The sequence below is a fragment of the Bacillus rossius genome, chromosome 2 (assembly GCF_032445375.1).
Source record: "Bacillus rossius redtenbacheri isolate Brsri chromosome 2, Brsri_v3, whole genome shotgun sequence".
Lineage (NCBI taxonomy): Eukaryota > Metazoa > Arthropoda > Insecta > Phasmatodea > Bacillidae > Bacillus > Bacillus rossius.
This window is the reverse complement of record NC_086331.1, coordinates 66,301,272-66,324,704: the sequence shown is the minus strand read 5'-3', so window position 1 is coordinate 66,324,704 and position 23,433 is coordinate 66,301,272.

Below are 23,433 nucleotides of genomic sequence, written 5' to 3'. Positions count from 1 at the left end.
ATGTCCCGCGAGGTCGTGGTCATGGTGAAACAGCAACACGGCCTCGCGGGCCTCCGGTGGCACGTAGGTCCTCCATGTTCCCGTCGGGTCGGGAGACCTATTCATTATCCTGTCCCCTTGGAGGAGCCAGGTCGTCTGCCCCACTCTCTCGGCCGATTGCCGACGGCGGTGGGCATCAGGAGATCGCTGTTGGGCCTCTAAGACGCGGCGGTCTACGTCGGCGGCCGTGTTCGGAGGCGCGTCGTCCGTGGCCTCGCCTACGATGTTCTGAGCGTAGGCGGGTTGTTGGGCGCCTCGTGCCGTGGCGTAGTCTGGGGGCAGGACGTCTTCCCAGTCGTGGTCATCCACCACCCCTTCGCTGGTGTCGGGTTCACGGGAGAGCAGGTCGGGGAGCTGGTTCTCGACGCCGGGCACGTGCTCAACGACGAAGTCGAAGGACTGTAGGAGCAGTGCCCAGCGGATCAGTTTCCCCTTCCGCCCCTGCATGGTATGCAGCCAGGTGAGGCAGCGGTTGTCCGTGCGGAGCGTAAACGGACGGCCCTCCAGGTGTGGGCGGTACTTCTTAATCGCCCACACGACGGCGAGACATTCCTGTTCGTTGCTGTGGTAGCGTGTTTCGGCTGCCCCAAACTTAGCGCTAGCATAGTCCACTATTTGCCGCTCCCCTTGGTCGTCGACCTGGAACAGTACAGCGCCGGTTCCGAGGGCGCTGGCGTCGGTCTGTAGGACCAAGGGCCGGTCAGGGTCTATGCGCGCTAGTGTGTGGCATCGGGTGAACTCCTGTTTTATCTCGTCGAAGGCCAGTTGGGCGGGCGGGGTCCATCGATAACGAGTCTGGGGCGACAACAAGTCTGTAAGCGGCGCGATCCGTTGCGAAAAATTAGGTATATAGTTTCGCAGCCAGTTGATAAGACCGACGAATTGCTGTAGCCGTTTGCGCGTGCGTGGCACTTCCGCTTCAGCTATCTGCCGGAGATGACCCGGTTGTGGCCTGTTGCCGTCCTCGCTAACTATGTGTCCCAGAAAATCGACTTCGGTCGCCCCAATGTGGCACTTTGCGGGATTAGCGGTCAAGTGATTGGTGGCCAGTCTCTCCATCACCAGCGCCAGATGTCGACAGTGGTCCTCCCACGACTCCGAGAACACGATGACGTCATCTAAGTATGCCAGGGCGAACTCCCCGATGTAGCCCTCCAGGACCCTGGTCATCATGGTCTGGAAGGTGGCTGGGGCGCACTTCAGTCCGAAGGGCATGGCTCGGAACTGGAATCGGCGTCCGTCGGGTACCGTGAACGCCGTTTTTTCCCGGTCCTCGCGCCGTATCGGCACCTGCCAGTAACCGGACTTTAAGTCTAGCGTGCTGAATACACACGCTTTCCCCAGTCCGGCCACGGCGGCCTCGACGCTGATTTGAGGGGGCGGGGCACTAACAGTGACGGCGTTCAGGGGGCGGAAGTCGACGCAGAACCGGTTCGTACCGTCCTTCTTGGAGGCCAGAACGACACAGGAGTTGTAGGCACTGTGTGATGGCTCGATAACGCCGCTCAGTAGCATCTCAGTGACTTGTTCTCGGATGGCTCGCTGTTCGTGGAAACCATAACCTCGTGGTGGGTCGTACACTGGTTGATCAGAGGTGGTCGGGATACGGTGTTCTGCCACCGTGGTGCGTCTCAACGGGCCTGTTGTCATGAAGACGCCCGGTCGTCCCGACAGCACTCGGTTTATGTCGGCCTGGTGTTGTGGAGGGACATTATGACGGATGTCGGCTAACGTCGTGATGGTGCCTTCCGGCACGGGCGTCTGTCCCATAGCGTAAGCCACGTAGCGTTCCGTCCGGCCCAGGTTGAGTCGGGCATGACGTAGCTCAAGCACGGCGTCCTGGTCAATTAACCACGGCATGCCCAGCACGACCTCCTCGTTCAGATCCTGCACTACAATGGCCTTTACCCTGGTGTCGAGCTCCCGTAGGCTTACCTTGATATCCGCGCGGCCGATCATCCGTCCGGTGTGGGCGGTGGTGGCCAGGCGTAGTTCGCCCTGCTCCGGGTGCATTGTGCCAGGCGGCACCAGGTTGGGGCGCACGAAGACCGCACTTGCTCCGGTGTCGATCAGTGCGGTGGCTGGGTGTCCGTTGACCTCCACGAGCACACGCATAAGACCGGCGGGCAGGCTGTGCAGTTGCCCCAGGGTCGGTAGGGGTTGATGGGCGCTCGGCGGGACAGCTGGTGCCACGGCCGGGGGACTCAGTAATGGTCCCCCCGGGGCCCGTTTCCCGACATGGTGGGGGCGAACGGGGGTGTCTGTCGCTGCGGGGGCGGGTCCGGTCGTGCTGTGGGTGGCGGTGGGCCGGGTGAGTCGTTCCTCCGGGGGCAGTCGTTGTGCCAATGGAACGTGCCGCGCGGGCAACCTAACCTGCACTGGGGGGCCCGGGCTTCGGTTACCCTAACGTCTGGCGCTCGTCCGGCTGTCCCGCGTGACTGCTCCTCGTGCCCGCGAACATCTTGCGTCGCCTGAGGCGGTGGGGGTAGTATCGAAGGTCGTCGCGGGGTCGTGGACGCCTGATGACGCTGGTTCCCGGCGCCGAGGTTGTTTTCCGTGGCCTGTGCTTGTCGAGCATAGTCCACGACGGACGTGGTTTGGTATAGCCGCATGAATGGCTGTAGGTCGTCCCTAAGCAGTTTGGTCACGACTGGCAGTGCTTGGGCGGGATCCTGGTTAGGCGAAATTCGCCGAAACAGCCTGATCTTATTGGCTACGAATGCCTCCGCATCTTCACCCTCTCGCTGTCTAACCCCATAAAACTGCGCCGAGCAGTCTATGAGTGGGCATCCGGTATCGAACCGGTGCGTAAAGCTGTCGGCGAATTCGGACCACGGCATTCCGAAGCGCCCCCACCTGGTCCACCAAGTCCGCGCCGCGCCGCGTAGCTGCCCGCTGGCCCTCTCCGCCCATTCGGCAGGGTGTGTGCCATTATGCGTTAGCCGCGATGTGCATTGTTCGAGAAACATGCTTGGGTCCTCGTGTGGGGCCCCTCCGAATTCGGGTAGCGACATCGCCTGGCCAGTGCTCGGTCGTGCGAGTGTGGTCACCGTGGCCCAGTCAGGTATGTACCGCGTGGTGTCTTGTAACTGGGGCACGTGTTCGGCGTGATTTGCCGCTGGGCAAACAGCCGTCGCTCCGGGCGCGGTGAGTCCGTTGTTAACTTGTGTCGTGGGTTCCGTTTTCCCCTTTCCACTTAGGAATTGTACCCAGGCGGGTTCCGGTCCGGTTAATAAATCCATATTAGCCGGTAATCCGCCGCCCTGGTATGACATGATGTCTAGTGTTAACACGTAACTTTCGTCTCGTATGCGTGGCCGTGTGATGACACGCACTGTACGTGCCTGTTTTGTTGCGTGTCCGCGTGCGCGCTACGCCGGGTCGCGAGCTAGGTGCCCGGACTGTCGCATATAACAGAGGCCGATAATGGTGGCAGCTGGAGCTGCGCGCGCCGATCCAAATCGTCGGTGGAAGGGGCTGCCGCGCCGGCTGTGTGAAGCGAAGAGCGAGAACGAACGGTGGGCAGGAGGAATGCCCGGAACACCGCACAAAGCAGAGAGCGAAACGGTCGCCGCGGAGTGGGGGTAGTGTGACGTCGCCCGCCCGCGTCGCACGTCCTGCTGGAATGTTGAATCTTGAGGGGGTGGGGGGTGGAAAAACCTTTGTCTGCCTTCCACGTCACGCCCGCGACTATTCGCCCTTCGCTTTCTAAAAATGGTCGTTCTCCGTCGTAATTTCCTACTTTTCCTGCGAATTTTTCGAATTTTTCTGATTTCGTTTTTCTTGTCACGCACCACGCAGGGGCGCCATTTGCCGCCGCCCGTCTCTCTGTGGGAGCTGAGGGGGAATATCTAGCGGGTTGCAGTGACGTGTATGTGGATTGAATGTCCGGTGGGCGCCAGGCTAGCCTGAACTAGACCATGAGATGAATCGTGGGTTCTTTCTGCCCCAGCGTGGTCCGCTAGATAAGTCGGCTTACGATGACGACGAACTTACTGTGTTGGTGCTGGATACGCCCTAAGCAATATAGGGGGTTGCATGCCTGGCTGATGGGATTACAAGAACACTGAAATTACACACGGGGACGTTTCTGAGTAACTTTATTAGTCGTTACTCACGAATGACAAGTTACGTTGGTACACGGTACAAGTTCCGGGTTACCCAATGAAAACACTAATTAATTATTACGCTACGATCTAACTCCGCGGCAGTCTTGCGGGTTAAAAGTTCACTGGAGGCGGCCAGTGCCGTATGTTACCATGGGGGGTCGCGTGATGGCGTTACGAAGCTTGGCGTTACAAATTATTCGCTCGTGATACCGGCAGGCATTTGCACGACATGTTAATTAAAAAGTTCACTGGAGACGGCCAGTACCGCAAGTGGAGCCAGTGGCGCAGTTGCACTCGATGCTCTTTAAGCCGGTCGGGATAGTCCCGGATCCGCGGAAAAAGGGCTCGGGGACACGTGGGCAGCTAATAAAAGGAAGTTTTGGGGTAATTACTCACATGGCAGAATGAGTGATCGTTGAATTCAAAGATGATGGCCGCTCACGGAACGTTAGTTGCGCCCCGGGCCTGAGCTTGGAGAAGACTGCCGGAAGATGGCCGCCGCGCGGGGTAGCTTCCGGGCTACCCCCACCACCCCGCGCCGCGCGCCAAGACACTTATATCACCTTACAACTATAAGTTTAAGTAAAAAAATCGTTCCAGGTACTTAATTACAAATTAGTATCTGGAAACTAATTGCTGAGGGCTTGATATATGACAAACTAGCAAGTAACTGTTTGAAAATATAAGTCAGTGGACGACTGTTGTTTACACGTAATTACACTGATGCGCATTGATTAACTAAGTAATTAAAGTGTTGGTGGTGATTGAAATTAACGGGACTGATCATTGTACTTATATTATGTTTATAAGTTATGCATCGAATTAGGTCCCGTGGCGGAGCTCTCACTTGACTCGTCCGGGGTTTGGAGAGGATGCGCTCCGAAAGGGCAACCTGCCACTGATCGGGTGAAACCGGCTTAAGGGTAGCGTCGGTACGACGTCAAAATGTTATCATATATCAAATTAATCATCTCGTCGTTGCAGATGCGATGGTTGTAGTAATAATACTCAATAATTTTCTTCCAACAAATATTTATTTATTTTGTCAATCATAGTCGTCACAGGACCAACTTTTTTTCAGAGTCCTCACTCACAAAAGTAAGAATCTCTTCTAAGCATGATCGTGTTTGCTTAATCGTATTTAAAAGCTGCATGGAAGCAGACATTTTCCAATTTTTGCATATATTTTTACCTTTCTCACATAAAATAATATATATAAGCAGCCATCTTGTTTATTAAAGACGGCCATCTTGATTTCATCTGATACATATCATCATTTAGTGTTGGTTCCTAAATTACGACAATGTATGTAAGGTCTAGATTCTATTTCCTACCAGTGTTGTTATGAACCTTATAGAAAAAAAATCCACATAATCCACAGTTATTTTTTATCATGGTGGTTGTTAACACTTTATTTTCTTAAAGACATAATATATAATATTTATATTCATATTCCGATATATATGTTATCATATATCAAATTAATCATCTCGTCGTTGCGGATACGATGGTTATAGTAAAATTACTTCATAACTTTTCTTCAAACAAATAGTAAATTATTTACTTCATCATAGTCGTTACAGGACCAGAAACGTTTCAAAGTACTAACCCACAAGTAATTATCTCTTCTAAGCATGATCATATTTGTGTACTCGTTTTCAAAAGTTGCATTGAAGCATATATTTTAATGTTTACGTATATATATATTTACATTTCACACTTCTAAGAATGAACATGTTTCCATATTCGTATTTAAAAAGTTGCATGTGATAAGTTATTTTCTATGTTTCCGTATATATCCATTTCCTAAAATTTCTAATAAAAGAAAAAAATACATGCAGCCTTAATCGTGCACGATAATATTGTGCTACAACCGAATATTACGACTCACATTTGTAGAGTATTAGATGCGATCCCTCTCCAAGAGAGATACCATATCCAACACATAACCATTTATTTTTTAACTTGTTGTCTGATCGCTATAGTGTATATGATACAGTTACAATACTCACCTCAGCCATTACTGCCTCTGCGATATTTAATTCAAATTACATGAAAATAGTATATTTTGAAAAGTCTTGACAAGAATTCGAAGTGAATAAAATATGAAAAAAAAAAATATTTAAAATTATTTAATAAAAAAACACACACACCTTCACACTATCTTCTACTCTCGCTAACACATTGCCATTCAGAAGGCGTTACCTATATCCCCTACACAATAGCCCGCCCCGCAGTATATTACATACTAGCCTTAAAATACTCTGTCCACACAACTATTCGCACACACAGCTCCAAAGATGATAGTTCGCGATATGTGCCTAATATCACACTCACCACAGCAACAATATCTTCCACAGTCAGAGTGGTGGTGTTCACAGGTACATATGCAATGTCTTCCCTGGACTCTTCGTCTTTGTCAATCGCAAGAACTTCTTCCTGTTCGCTAGCCTATTCCCAGCTCGCATAGGACTCCTCTTCAAAAGTCTCCTAATAGCAGGCACAAAACATCTTACTAGCTCTGTTGATAACTAGGAATGATACATCCTAAGGGTGAAATGGTTCAACTGTCCCCACCCATCTACACTTTCTTTTCCAGTCCCGCACATATGTGCCAAGAGCACGCACCACTGACGTACGACCTTTGACATCAGCAAACCCACTCCCTCCCCCTCACACTGACCCTTCCCAGCCCAAATAGCTGTCAATCAGACATGTCGCCACATGTCACCAGCCTCCTAATACCATTTTAAGCACCTTCGACAAGCAGCCCGGCTTACTATAACTAGTGAAAAGATTCAAACAGTACAGGAATAAATAATATTTGGTATTTTTTTAAGACCTGTATTTATTAACATAAAAATTTGCAACATTACAATACATAATAACATATATAAGATCAGTATATTTTATCGAACTGTTTTTTTGTTTTATGTTAGTTGACTACAACACTCTTCTCTTGGACTGTACAGTAGTTGTGTCTGTGTTGTACGCACCCCACTGGCACCCCCTGCCGTTAGGCCACGCAGAATTATCCCCCCTCCTCCCACGGGCAGCAGAAGCCTCCTGTCTGACCTTGAAGATAGGTCACACAAAATAAACACTTGTCAAAGTTCAAGGGTCAGAGTGGAGCATTACTAGGAAGAAGTAAGGTGAAGTGAAATTTGTTGAAATAAATGCAATTTTTAATTTATGTATAAAATTTTCTCTCCGAGTTTATGTTTTTAACATCAAAAATTAATGGGTAAACTAATTCCGCGCAAACCTCGGGCTTCTCGTCCATGACAGAAATAAAATAACCTTCAATTTTACGTGAAACAATACAGTTTAATATTTTAGTAATACGTTCATATTTTATGTGCATGAATTGTGTCGAAGAAAAAATTTGAAATATGTTAAAGTTAATAACTTCCCGAATGTGAATTTAATTTGATAATGTAAAATTAAACTTTTTTCTGTTTTGCAATTTGATTATTGCAATGTCTTGCTACAAATTTAGAGGCGAGAGCTTATTTCCAGATACATATTTAACAAAATGTTGAATTCTTTTTTTCAGTTGGTATTTTACTTTGTTGTTTGTTGTAGTTATGAATGTTCAGCTTTACTTTTAATAATGCAATTTTATAAGCATACTGGAGCTGGCTATTATAATGTGTACTCGGTAAAACGACAGCTTATGGTGCAAGAGGTTGCGGGTTGGAATACCGGCCACGTTTAATCTTTTTTTGCGCTTATAGTTTTAGTTAATGTGTAAGCCGTTCCCATAAGCAATGTAACTTATAAACCAAATAGAGATAGATAACGTAATGGTCTGCTGAAACTTGATTTAACTCCTGCTTAAACAACATGGCTATAAAAGGTTTTACGAATCGCGGGAAAGTTTCTTGACTTTTTCTTGGATTCTTAAATAGGATCAATAAATTTACAAATTATTCTTTCATTATTTTCTGTTTACTGTCTGCGACACTTTTTTCCCATTTGTATTGACAAAACGAATTCACAGACATGAAAAAATTATAGTGGAGTATTTTAAAACATAAATGTATTTAGCAAACCTGTGTGTGTTGAATCTCGAGATCAAAAATTTTGCTGAGGCATGTCAACGAAATTCGCTACGCAGGTGGTTGTCGGACCCCACATAGGTATATTGGTGTTTCCTCCTTTTTCAGTTTTTTTTCATGTGTCATGTTCCAAAACATATTTTGCCAGCTTTTCTAACACTAAGTTAGCTACGCCCATGTTTACAGTGGGTGTATGTGATTAATCTTCAACCACCTAATATGTATCATAAGTATTTAAGTGTCCAATCCAATCGAAAAAAGCAGCAGTTCGTTACAGTGTTTTGAAAACGTTTTGATACAAATGATATTAGTGCTATACCACCATCTGTTATTGTAGCTGTTATTCTGATGACGATGTCACCTAGAACTCGGTAAGCTGTACGCACCGATTATCAGGATATTATTTTTCTTGTTGAGAGATGCAGACAAGAATTTATTTATCAGTCATTTGTTTAATAAACTAGCCTTTGAGCAGTAAATATAAATGAGTAAATGCTAAATTACTTTTTACACTTAATCATAGCGTGCATATAATTATTAATTACAAAACTGAGACTGTATTTAGAAGTATAAATATACTATAGCATCATGTCCCTGCTGTGAATACATTCTTCGGGTCAAGCAATATTACCAAGTACTTATTTTAACGCTTTTCCAAAAAAATGCAACATACATTTTAATAACGTAATAAATTCTGTTCTGAAAAGTAACACATATTAAACAGCCTTTGATCTAAAAATAATAACACTAGCCAGGCTTTAACCATAATACAGTTCGTACTTTGTTTCATAAAACACAACTTTTTTAATTACAATCTTATTAAAACCTGTAATTATTGACATGAATATTAAAGTCTATTTTACAATGAGGTATGAAACAGCACAGTTTCTATTATCAAATTTAGGGACAACTTAGCATTTCAATCAAGCAATATTGCGATTTCTTGGCGTACAACAGTAATGAATTTTTTTTTAAATAAATTTTAAAGATGAAGTGTTTTGGTTGAACAAGATGCTACCAAAGCTGACACGTTCTACTTAAAATGCTTTATGCTTGAATTAATATATAGCTGCATGGAAAAAGTAAGGTAGAGACCAAAAATATATTTTAGAAGCAAAAGAAAAGAATTGCAAGTAAAATAACAGTAAAAATTATTTGTTTTGTAAATAAGTGAGCGTAATGTACTGCCACAAAGATAAAAATAATAATTACAGGCAACTGTCTATCATGAGATTTTTATAAATTATTTGAGCAAAGAACGGTTTTTTTACTAGTGCTTAGAGCTATGGAAAAAATTGTGTGTATATTTTCATTTGCCGCCATGAACATTCCAGTTATATATTTTGGCAAATAGTAAATTTTAATTAATGTTATTTGAGTTTGTTCGTATATTTACATTTTATTTAATGAATAACGTTGTTTACAGAAAAAAATTGTATTATCAAAAATGTTCAAACTTACGTTTTATTTTTTTTTTAATTTTATCTTGTACATTTGTTTCCTGTTATAACATGTATGACATGATTATGAGGAAAGTTTTGATAAAGTGTGCTGGATCTGTCTCAGTATAATTATGATACATGTCTCATTTTGGGATTTTTATTTTGCAGGCAGTTAACATTTAAATTAATTAAAAATTTGTGTTGAATTTGCAGAAAATATTTTTGTGTCGTAGCAAAACTCACACAACATTTATTTACTGTTGGGATCTTGACTTTTTTGGCACTTATGATTTAAATTTCTTACAAAAATTTGCGAAATTTGTAAGGAATCGTAACTGTTTGCTTACGAGGATATACAAATTAAGCTGGAATGTATTCCGAAGAGTTAGTACTTGTAAAAATAATCGCGTTATTTTGCAAAAACGTGTTTGATATCTAGTTCTTAAAGATCGTTATACATTTTATATTTTAGAACACACATAGGTAGAACATATAAATATATAACTTAGAGCAATGTAGCGATCTCTAAATATGGAAATCTCATAAGTAAGTTTAAAATGAACATAATTATGCTTGTCTACTACAAACAAATATTTTTGGCATCTATTTCCCAAAAGAAGTATACTGTGTATAGCTGTATACATTTCTTTGAGTTTGTGCGTTATCTTGATTTGAAATTTTGAACCTCCTGAAATATTTCAAAAGAATAAGAATCCTTGCATGTATTGAAACATGTATTTAATACTGTTTACCAAATGAATATATATATATATATATATATATATATATATATATATTGGTATGGACGCCATTTACCATTTTTTGTCATTTTTTGGGGTTGCAGTAATATAAAGACATTTTAAACTATTTAAAAATATTGAAGACGACATGATTTGTTTGATAAATTAATATCGCAATATTCTTGAATAAAATGCGTATTATACTAAACACTGTTACAAGCAGCTTATGATTCTATATCATTCTGTTGTCTAAATCATCGTTGCAGTTAATCAGTTTTCTGCGCCGGAAATAAATATGCTTGGACTACATTAAATTTATATCTCTTTCTTCTTCATCGCTCTTTATTGCGGTCAAGCTTTTTATTACGAGGTGTCTCTTTTTCTAATGCATTTCCAAAAAAGCAGTAAAATTTTTTTTAGATAATTAAATTATTTCTCATAAGTAGCACATCCAAGGAAATTTAAATTGCACACTAACCTCCTTAGTATTTTTTAAATATAAATTTCTTTATATGTGTTCATATTTTCTGTATCATAATATCAAGGGTGACATAACTTTATGGTGTTAACTTACTTTGCCTTTTTTTGTTTAGGCACCTGCTCAATCCTTGCATACTGAACGAGATTTAGTGAATATTTGCCTCGTGTTCATGAGTGAAAAGTGATAAAGTATACTTACTTGTGGGACTGCCAAACTTAAAGTATCACATGTTTGCTGTATCTCTTTTTCTTGTGACCACGATCCTTTTCGGTACAAAAGAGTACTATTTAACATTTATAATTAATTGTCGTTTAGATTAGAAAATGTATGTTTTTTTAGTTTTGTTCATTTCAATTTCGTTTAGTAGTGATTTCATGGCCGATATATAAGGTGACTGGTCTGCGCGGTCCTGTGATTCAGCTGTAATTTGCATTGTAATCGTGGCTCAGGCTCAGAATAATTGCTTAATGAAGCAACCCCAAGCAGACTCACGTCCGACTGACAGGGATTTCATCATCGCCAGTGTGGGCCTAGGGGCCCGAGTGCCGCGACTTGGCATCGAACCCCGAGGCCCGTGGAGGAGTCCCAGTTCGCCTTTTTGTGACCCATAACCTCCTGGTTTGACCTATATAAATTTTGTTGTGGCGTTTTTGTTTATCGATTTCTAAAATGGTGCGAAGCAGTGGTGAATGCAATTGGCCGGTGTATTTAAATTTAATTTCATGTGGTGACTTTACTTTAAACTCGTGGTGTTATCCAGCGCTCCCTTTAAGTTTAAGATTAAAAGGAGAGGGGTGAATATTAGGTTAAGCTGAGCAGTTGGCCTTAGCTGCTCAGGTTGTGATATTATTATCTGTTGTTTACTTGGTGATTTGTTTTGCTTGTGGGCAATGGCTGGACTAATTTACTGTTATTTCTACGTGTTGTCTGTTAGGCGAGGTTCCTGATACCGTGGGCCGCTGACCCCCTCCCTTTAACGGGAGAAAGGGCTAGGCCGGCGGAAGGGACTAGTCCCCTCGACCCACGGCTGGCTCGCTGTGTACCTGGGGCGGCTCAGAACTGCAGTAAGCATTTCTGCCAACTGCAACACTGCACCGCGCGGAATAGACTGCAGCTCGGTGCGGCCCCAGGCAACACCACCGAGACTCAAGGCCTTACAACATGTCCGTGACGTCACAGGCAGGAGGCGGTAGACTCGTGGCGCGCGGACGTTGATTTCTTCGCGTGAGCGTGTTTCTCCCGCCCTTGCGTTCCACCGCTACTCTTATGTTACTCATAATATTAAGCACGACTATTATGATAATTGATAACGAAATTTTACTACATTCACTTAAATCAGCAGAGGATATTATAGATTATTATACACATTGCAGTAGTTGTCTTGGTATACTGCGTACAAAGTTGTATTTATAAATATTTAAAAAAAAATTATATGAATAATTAAATCGTTTTCTTGACACACACACACGAGCAAAAAAATTAGTGCTGTATTTTTTGACAGAAGCAACATATTTAAACACTAAACCGAGACAAATAATATACATGTATCAAGGGAAGTAAGAACAAACAAATTAAAAGTAACTTAAATGCTTCTCATAGCACATGTTTAATTTATATGCTGGGTGTATAGTATACTTTTGACAGTTCCTACAATTAGAACGATTTCATGGAGTGTAGTTTAACTTGATATGAATTATAGCACACGTATATAAAATAGCAAATTATGTAGCTTATATTAAGATACAATGATGAATTTGGCATGGCAAAATGTATTTGTGCAGCCTATGTAAGGATTCTGCTGTCTTTTTATATAAAATGTCTATGCTAATATCCGACTCAGATATATTTTATGCATGTGGGCGATAGTATTGTTATCAATAGAGAGATTTTTCATTTGAACAAAAACATAACAACTGTAAGCAAACCTACGAATTCAGAGTTTAATGCTTGGTACTTTAAGGCCGTGATCGAAATGGTTAATTGTTGTATAAAAATTTTATTTTGTGTAATTAAACTTGGCCATCGTCAGTAAACATTTACATACATCTACATGTATACAAATTAACAAAGTTTATAAATGCTTCAAAATGGACTTATTACGACAAATGTTAAAATTTATTTCTAAGGATGAGTAGAAGATAACTGCAATATTTACCAATTATTTAAATATTTCTTGCGACCATTACAAGAAATTATTTGAATCAAGTATTTGAGAAACAGCATAAGTCACAAACAACAGATTTTACAGAAAGTGAATAAAATGTAATAGTCAATGGCATGTGGCAAAATATGTATATGTGATACTATGGATACATTACAACATTAATTTACTTCTCTTTAATGTAAAAAAGAAAGACATTGTATTTACCACCCCCCAAAAACTATATTTAAAAATGCTGGACTTATTTTGTTTCTCAATTTCCTACATAAACTCAAAATATATTGTTCTGAAATGTGCTATTTTTGCTTTAAGGTAGTCATAATATTCCACAAAACATAATATTTATTTTCTTACACAAAGTAATACTATAATTTTACTAAGAACATAAAAAAATACCAATAATTATATGAATATAAATGCATCCAGTCCCTAATGCACTTATCTTGCTGATATGAGAAAGTCTATACGATGTAGGTTTTTAGATCTACCTTTGTATATGCGGCCTACACAAACTTTAACACTGAGAAATCACATTTTAATATTAATAAGTATGCACATGTCCCTCTTCAAAATGCACTATTTTCTGATGATATGCGGTAAAGTCTACATTGATGTGGTTAATCATTATGCTGGTTTTGCGTTACTTCTGTTACACATGTTGGCCACAAGAATAATTCATTATAGAATGACTGGCAATCTTCTGTGTGTGGCAAGTAGTTTTGCAACTTGCGGAGGTCATCTATTTTGTTCTGGTTGATAGGGATGCAAACTGCAGAATAGACCATGTTTTTTGGAAGAAAAAGGTCCGTACGGGTGCAATTTAGAACCCTAAAATGGTGCTTGACAAGGGAATCAATGAATGGTCGTGCCACAAAAAGTCCAGCATTGTCACTTGCATAACTGAAGTGCATGAACTGACTTGGTTTGAAGCTTGTTTTCTGGTCTCTAGGCACAGATTTTCCATAGGACTCTTGTGACAGCACATTCCGCTTAAAATACTTGGGCCACCATTGCTTGATGTCGAGAATGCTGATGGAATCTGCTATTACAACAGTGAAGGATCTCGTGCAGGATGAAGTTACAATTATCTCAACATACTCCTTGATGGTCTACACTCTGTCGTACTTCTTGATTTTTTTCTTGATTACTGAGAAATCCCTATCGCAGGGCAGGAAAGAGTGTCCTGTTATTGGGAAGTAATGTTCGATATGTCTAAAACATTTAATATAAGTCAAAGCAGACAACATTCTGATGAATGTATGGTTCTTATTTTGTGTGCTGCACCCATCAGAAAATATGTACAACTCTTTGACTCCCTTCAATGAAGTATTCAAGAACTCCAAAACAAATTAACATACCTCATTAGGCCCCTTTGTTCTAATTCCCTCATGGTACACAAATAAAGTTGCATTGCCATCTTTGAGATTATGTATGCAGAAAACACTGATGGTAAACTGTCTAAGATAAAACACCTCCTGGACTGGAATGCAAGGCAACTGTTAATTCTGCATGAAATCTATGCAAATGGCTCCCAAATCACCCATTTTATCAGCTTTGATTATCTCGCTGATTTCCTTCATTTTTGCTGAAAATTTATAATCCCGACGCAATTGCACACATGTTTCTGCTTCAGCTACTTTCTTTGCTTTTTGGTTTAAAAAGAGGCTTTTAAGTTTTACATCCAACTCCTCACAAGTCGCACATGTATATACCTGGGGTTGTCCAAACGACAGAGAAAAATGCTCTCTGAAAACTTTCAGATAGAAGCGATAGTTTGCAGCTGACATTTCAGGTACTTCTCTTGGAAGAGCGAGTACATGATCTTGACGTCTAGCTTCTCGCTTAAGTAGTGGTATTCTTTGCTACTGTAGTGTGATATTTAAACTGGAAAAGAGGATATATGCTGCTTAATAGCATCTATTACCAACCCTGATTTGGTATTACCTGGGATTGATTTCCCACGCATATCATGTGGACTGTTACCTTCAGAGAGCAACTTACAGAGTATACGAACACGTTCCTCCGAGATAGCATGTATGTTACAGAAAGCTGTTTTACATATTTGATGTTTTCCTGAACTCGTTGATATCTCGTATACATATGTACATCCTCTTGATGGTTTTGAAGAAGCTTCCTTTGAAATGCGACGTCTACGTCGCATCACCTTTTTCGTAGAAAAAATTAATCTACGGCTATACGGGAATCAAGAAAATTGGTGCTTTGTGGTGTTTGAGTTGGGTATTTGAGAAACATTATAAGTCCTGGACTTATGTTGTTTCTCAAATACATAGCAACTAGAGAAGGCTATATCTATGCAATGATTGCATGGACTAACGTGGTTATTTGCTAGCATGTACAACTACCCTCCAACAAACTGTTATTGTTCGTAACTCATTTTCGCCAAAATGTGGACTTATGTTGTTTCTCAAATTCCCGATTCATTTGTTTTTAAACATATTACAATATATTCGCGTGTTTCCGAAGGTTAAAAATTACACAGCGTGAGTTTTGAGATTACCTACTTAAATTTATTTACATCTCTAGATACAAAATATATGTAATAATAAACCCTAAAATGCGTCTTCAAATAATTTTATTGAAAATTGGGTCACATGATGTTTTATACAAAATATGCAGTTTCGGACATGGCGTGATATTATTTATTATTACTTATTAAGTGCGTTTTAATGAATAATTTTACTATGCGGAAAATAAAGGTAGAGAATCATGCTTATTGCTGAATACTATTTTAATGTAATTCCATTTGTCTACGAATGTTGTACGTTTTATAGATTTAAAACCAGATTGATTAAAACACTTACGGATTAACAAAAGGCAAAATCCCTAACTGATTATTAGCACTATCGGCAAATAAATACGGTAAAGAATTAATGCACAACTTACCCTGGAATATTTTGTGGGTATTAAGTGTTCCCGTGCACGCGTTTTTACTATTTTCACGGTCGGGAAATTTGAAGACGTGAACTTTCGGACCACCTTCATAATTTCCACGACATTGTGGAACACAAAACTTGTATACCATGACACATTTATTATACTCACTCGCGACGAAAGTATTTAAAAGTAACATACAACGCGCCGCTGAAATACCCCTGCTACGGTCAAGGCAAGTAGCTGTGCACTGACCGTTACACATTCCTGAGCCTGCCAAACCAACCCTCCCTTGGCCTCTTACCCGTGAAGTTACGGGCTCCAGGCGACAGGGTGGGAAGGCCTTGAGTCTCGGTGGTGTTGCCCTAGGCCCTGGGGAGCTGCGGTGTGGTGTGGGCTGGTTCAGCTGCGAGGTGGGCGCCCTGGGTGACGAGTCCGGCCTCCAGGAGTAGAGTGGCCTCTTCTAAAGTGGCAAAAGCCACTCGGTGGAGGCCGGTGGGGCGCCCTTTTGCCTTGCTGCGGATGCGCCAGCACTTGGTTGGCTTGTGGCCGGCCTCGCGCAGTGCAGACTCCACTTCTTCAGTCGGCACCCCGGCCCCTCCGCCGCCCCGGAGGACGACAAAGTGCCAGGGCACTCTCTTCAGTTGCGGAGGCTGCTGGCGTCGTTCTGCAGCAGGCTGTTCTCGTGGTTGCCGCGCAGCTGTGGTCGCCTCCCTCTTCTTGGCAGGGGCGGCCTGTGTCGCTGGGCGGGCTCTCGGTGTCGGCAGCTGTTTTGTAGTGTGTGACGTCAGTGCTGGTACATTCAACTGCCGTGAGAACGGCTGTTTGGGTGCCAGAGTGTTTCCACTCAGCTGGGGCGGATGACTGACACGAGGTGTGTCGTAGCCTCGTTGTTTAGTATGTCTGAGTGCAGCTATCGCGCACCTCTGTTGTGGACTCAGTAGACTGGAGTCAGCTGTCGTTGGTGCTGTTGTTCCTGCACCGGGCTGCTTCTTCGCACTTAACAACATCCCAGTACAAGCCCCACGAGAGGTAGGCCACCGGGTCTGTTATGCGAACAGCCGGGGGGGAGATACGTATGCGGTATCTGGAGTCTCTTACTCTTTGGAGCCGGTCCATACAGAATGCCTCCCGCAGATACACCAGCGCTTCTGTGATGCCTGGTGCGCTGTGTGTCATTACGACATCAGCTTCAACTTGGTGATCTTCGTTGTCGTAGTCTTCCAAGTAGAAGAGGATATGCTCGTGCAGTTTCTCCGGCTCGATGGTTGCGTTCCAAGTGATCTTGGTGCAAAAGGCCGGAAAACCTATGTCCGCAGGCATATGTTCCTCGTACATGGCCTCGTAGAAGGTGAGAAGTTGGCCGCAGTGCGAACGAATCGGCAAAACATCCGTGCCGAAGTCTGCCTCTAGACTTGGGTCGCGCTGCTCGAGGTGCTTGTAGCCGCGGTATTTCCCTCTCTTCCTTCGGTGCGGGTTCGGCATCTTGGTTGTAGCGAAGAGGGAGCTCGACCGACCAGGCTGGCAGCTAGAGCGCGACTTTAGTGGAATCGTGAATGCGAGGCTACGGACTCCTTGTCAAGTAAGTTATTGCATGCCCTCAGTTCCTGGAAATTTTGAAGGTAGTCCTTCTGGGAGAGAGTATGTTTGTGGGGTGAAGAGGGAAGGCATAACTGGCAGTACAGTCGCGCCTAGAACATTATAGCTGCGCATATAGCAGACTTGCTGGCAGGGGAGCGAGTACCTTTTTTGATTGAAAAAATCAAAATTTCCAATTTATTAAAAAAACAACTAAATTTCATGATGTTTAAAATGATGTATAACACTTGACATTTTGAAACATATTTCTAGACCATACATTTTATTGAATCATTGTTATGTTTCCATTTTTTTGAGACACTGAAGGCCTGGAACCTTACAATATTTTTTTTTTATGTTATTACCGTATTTATGTCTGCACATTTGACAAAGAGGAAGCACAATCGACAAAGAGGAAGCACAATCAACAAAGAGAAAGCACAATCGGAAGCACAATCAACGAAAAGGAAGCCCGATCGGAAGCACAATCAACCAAAAGGAAGCATAATCTGAAGCACAATCAACGAAAGCAGGCAAAATTGGAAGCACAATCAACGAAAAAGAAGCACAATTGGAAGCACAATTAACGAAAGGGAAGCACAATTGGAATCACAATCAACGAAAGCAAGCACAATCGGAAACACAATAACAAAGAAGAAGCACAATCGATGTAATGCAGAACAATCTTCTTTATATTAGTAGATCCATCGTTGTCCTGTAGCATGTAAGCAGGCTTAGCGTAACAAGTTTCATCATGTTTTTTTAAGCTCTCTCTTCGCGTAAATGACTAACTACAACGAACACATCTTAACATATTTCGTAGTGAATTTTTAACACAGTCATTATTGTTGTGTTGTCTACTATTCTTTCTCAAGAAAAATTCCTTGCTGAAAAACTTACACATGTATCCTTTCGATACAGCGGCAGACACCGAACGAGGATCCATATTAGTTACTGAGACTAATATCAGATGTTTACTAAGAGTTTTTATTGGAACCATTACTTAAATAGAATTTTTTAAATATTTCATCAGCGAGAGTTAATTTATCTCATGCAAAAGAACTTGTTACAAGTAGTACCGAATCTTGCCAACAGATGTCTCGTGTTGTGTTGTGGTAAAAATATTTATTTCTTTTATGTGAGATGCGGGATGCGGTATGCTCACTAACGATCGGAAGAGAAGGATGGCTCCGCTATACACTAAGGAGAAGTAAGTTTGTCTTGCATGCTAGAAGTGCTTTATTTGACTGAGTAATGGAAGTTTATTTTTTATTGGTAACCGATAAAAAATATTTTTAGTTGGGTAATTTAGTGGCAGAAGTTCTCAATTTTAATTTAACATGAAAAAAATTGCATGCCTCATTAAGTAAAAACTTTTTAATGCAAAGATCGATTTCTCAGAAACCACAGGAATAATCAGGAGCACATGGAGAAAACCATCAAAATATTGACAGAAATAACCAGGAGCACACGGAGAAAACTAACGCACCTTTTCCCTAATATCAGAAAATCACAGAAAAAATAATAAAAATACAAAAACAGCTTCTGCCAGCTCGTGAACTTCTCCGTTGTCGAGCAAGGATTGAGTTATACAACAAACCAGAATTTTTTGTAATTTTTTATTCTATTTTTAAATTATAATTATTGGCACACTGAATTCCTGGTACAAGATCAGCACTTAAATTATTTTTTTATCAGGTGTTCTTACGACAAAAAATAATATTCATTACTCAGATGAATACTGTGCCTTGAGACAGCTGAGAAACGCTATCATGCAAGAAGAACTTCCTTCTCCTTGATGTCCAGCGAAGCCCTTCTTCTATTGCGATCATGATTGAGCATCTCGCATCCCACATAAAAGAGCGACTGCCTGTACATCACAGCATGTGGTGACAACTGTTGGCAAGAATCGTAACTACTTGCAAAATGTTTTTTTAATGCAATAAACTAACTCATGCAGCTGAATGGAGCTATTTTACACAGTTGGAGCCTCGTATCCCTTTAGTATTGTAGCCATGCAGGCTCGTAGCCATGGAGCCTTAAAGACTTGTAGCCTTGTAACCACGTAGCTTCGTAGTCATGTAGCAACGGAGTCTATTAGGCTTGTAGTCTTGTAGACATGTAGTCTCATAGATTCATAGACTTGTTGGCTCGTAGCCTCGAAGTATTGTTGTCCTGTAGCTTCATAGTCATGTAGCCTCGCAGTCTATTAGTGTCTTAGCCTTGTAGGCTTGTATCCTCGCAACCATATAGCCATTTAGCCTTGCAGTCTATTAGTCTCTCAGTCTTGAAAGCTTGTAGCCTCGTAACCATGTAACCATGTAGCCAAGAAGTCTCGTAGAAATGAAGCCTCGTAGTTTCGTAGACTTTAAGTCTCTTAGTCATGTTGCCTCGTAGCCTCATAGTCTGGTAGACTCATACTTTTGTAGCTTCGGAATCTCATAGATATGTTGGTTCATGGCCACTTGTAGCTTTGTAGATTCATAATCTTGTGGCTATGTGGTCAAATTTCGTTGGTGCAGTTAGAGACAAAGTCTGTTGGGGTCAAAGACAGTTGGAGCAGTTGAGGCCTACCGTAAATTGGCGATAGTATTCTAGTGATAAAATCATATCCTACTCATTTGAAGTTCGTGTAAATGTACGCCCTTTATGTTAAATGCGAGTAGACAAGACTGTACTATTGTATCCTACTGCTGGGATCACATTACACAAACGAGATCGTATCTCTCTGATGAGAACATATCCCTCTGAGATGAATGTTCTTACAAATGTGTGTAATTTTTGTGGATGTGCTACCAGTTGTGCTACCTTCTTTGAGTATGTTTTCAATTGTGCTTCCTTTTTGACGAGTGTGTGTCCGATTGTGTGTCTTTTACGATATTGTGTCCATTGTGTGTTCAAAGTGTGTCCTTGTTGATATGTGAGTAGGTAATTATAGTATGTATGGGGACAGAGGTGGGGGGTGGGGGAGCCGGGGAGCCACGGCGGCCATCTTGGATTACGTCACTTCCTGCGGCCATCTTGGATTACATCACTTCCGGCGGCCATCTTGGATTTGACCTTGACATTTGAATTGGAGGCCATTTTGTTTTTCTAGAACATTACTCCATTTTGTTTTCTAGATCATTCCACCATTTTGAGTTTCGTCCGCCATCTTGAAAATCTTTATTTATTATCCGACTTTAATGAAAAAAATTTCAAATTTATAAAAAATTAAATAATCAAAATTTTAAAAATATTTTATTTAATAAAATTTTAATTAAAAAAAACCTACGCATCGAACACCCCACTCCTCTACATTATGAATACACAATCTAGCACCCCACTCCTCTGTTACAATGACATCGTCATCGAACACCCCACTCATAACTGTTACGATTTTTCGTTACACCGCATTCTTTAAAATAATTTATTATTAAAATAAAAAATATATACCATTGTTGTCTGCTGGAGGCAGCCATCTTGTTAATGAGAGTCCGACATCGGATGAAATCAAGATGTCGTCATAACCATCCTAAAGTACCTCAGTGTATGTATGTTTACGGTCGAGTTTCTAACCCGTGACAGAGCTAATATGAGCCTTATAGACAAAAAATCTTCAATTTTTTTCCTGAAGTCATAATATTTATAATAATATACATTATTATATATTAAATTAACCAGCTCATCGTTGCGAATGCTAATAATTTTACAGAAATAAATTTAATATAAAATAAATTAAATTTAATGGAAGACAAATGTATACCACAGTAGTATCTCATTCAGGACCAGAATTTTTTTCATAGTCCTATCATACATGCAAACATACTAAATAAATTAATGTTTGTGTATTCGTGTTTAAAACTGCATGGAAGCAGATATTTAGGTGTTTGTGTATAATATCATTTCTTAGAGTTCGTGTTTGCGTTCTCGTATTTAAAAGCTGCATGGAAGCAGATATCTTAGGTGTTTGTGTCTAATTACATGATCATTATACGATATCAAATTAAGTATAAGTACCTTGAGGAATATAGGGCATGAATTAAAAAAAAGCGATATGTAGGTAAAATTATATTTACTGAATTAAAGAAATATATTGTACAAAACAAAATCCTCAAGGAGAGAAAAATATACTAGTCAAACGAAGCTATAAAAAAAACAGAAACTATTCAACAAAAAACGAAAAACTATACACGACAAAACAGAAACTATATACAAAAACGAAAACTGTTTACAACAAAAAGACTGGAACTATACAACAGATAATTCATCTCCAACATAGCCGTAGGGAACCGTATGGATTCCATCCTCACATATTCGACGCTTATCATCCTCCCACGTTATGGCCAGCTTATTTGTGCTCTCACTATAGAGCACGTGCTGCCTCGAGCGTATGGCCCTAACTGCTACCCGTCGTGTGTGGTGATCATGCAGGGCATCCAGGTAGTCACTGAATGTTATGCGGTTTTTGACCACGCACCGCTGGATACCCTTGGCCTTCTTCTCAACTTTGTCACCACACTTGTATGCATACAGTTTGGCCCGCAGACCGACAAACTCACTCATCACTTTCCCCCCACACTCATCCTTAAACTTTCCGACAACCTTTTTGTTGATGGGGGAGAAGCAAGGGTGGTCGGAAGGGTAGCAGCTGGTGTCGAACTTCTCCATGAGTGTAGGGTCGGCTTTGAGGTCATGGTAGAAATCATCGGTTTGTATCTCGTATACGAAACTATCGGTGTCCATGTATGCCAGATGAATGTTTTCTGAATATCTGGGTTTCATTGTGCTGTAATGGAAGTCGTACAAGAGTGTTTTTGAGAGATCAAGTACTGCGAGTCCGGCATAGATTGGCTTATCGAAAATTATGGTCTCATGGTTCAGGTGGACTAGAGTCAAGTTCGGTTCATACATTGTGCGGTCCTTGAAGGATGGACGACACACCAGTTTCTTGAACCAACTCCATTTTGAGCCTCCGCCTCTTGTTCTCCATCAGTTTCCCGAAAGTACTGTTTACAGCGAGCTTAAAGAACTCCTTCTCGAATTCGTTGGCTGCAGCCTTGCGCTTATTGGTGTTGAGCTTAATGTATGGCTCCAACCACGCCGACTGCTCAAACTGGAGGACTCTGTGTACCTTAGTAACTATCAACCCATGTGATACTGCTTGCTGGAGGTTTCTGTAGTGTACAATGTAATGTTCCTTAATTTCTAGTGTTGTCATGAGCTTTGATTGTTTGGAGCCAGGCGGACATTGATTGATGGGGAGAAACGGAAGGTCTTTGTGACTTTCGTGGAGTTCAGTAGGGTACTCCACGTCACATTCGATAATGTACCCGATAGGAGAATTTTCTGGAATAGTCATGACATCAATAGATGTGTCTGACCATTTGAAATGTCGAATTGGAAGCGGCAGCGACATCGCCCACCCGTACAAATTATTTGCATCAATGTACTGTAGATATGTGGATGGCTTGGACACATCATGTGTCTCAGGAATGTATTTGTTGTTACCCACACAATGACGTTTGATGCTTTGCGCTACACCCCCACGAATACCTGCTTCCACAAACATGTACATATCGTAATCTGTCAGAAGCTCGAGTTGTACTCCTGTGGTGCGAAACATCGCATCGAAAGCGAACCCAGGACAGGAAATGTAGTGTGACGGGTCTAGACTGTACGTCTCCAAGCAAAGACTGCGAAAATTCTCGAATACGTCCGCCAAAATCAGGACATCCGTCTTTAGGTACAAGTCAGCGTACTCCCCCAAAGTAGCACACTGAAACTTGTCCCAGACATTTTGTGCGTGAGAGTAATCCGCCTTGGAAATACCAGAATCAGTCAGAATATTAAAGAACTCATCGATAGATGGAAGACTAGTATCGTCTAGTCGAGCAAAAGAATCAACGAAGTCGTAGGGGAAGACTCCCTTGCGAGTAACCAACTCCAAC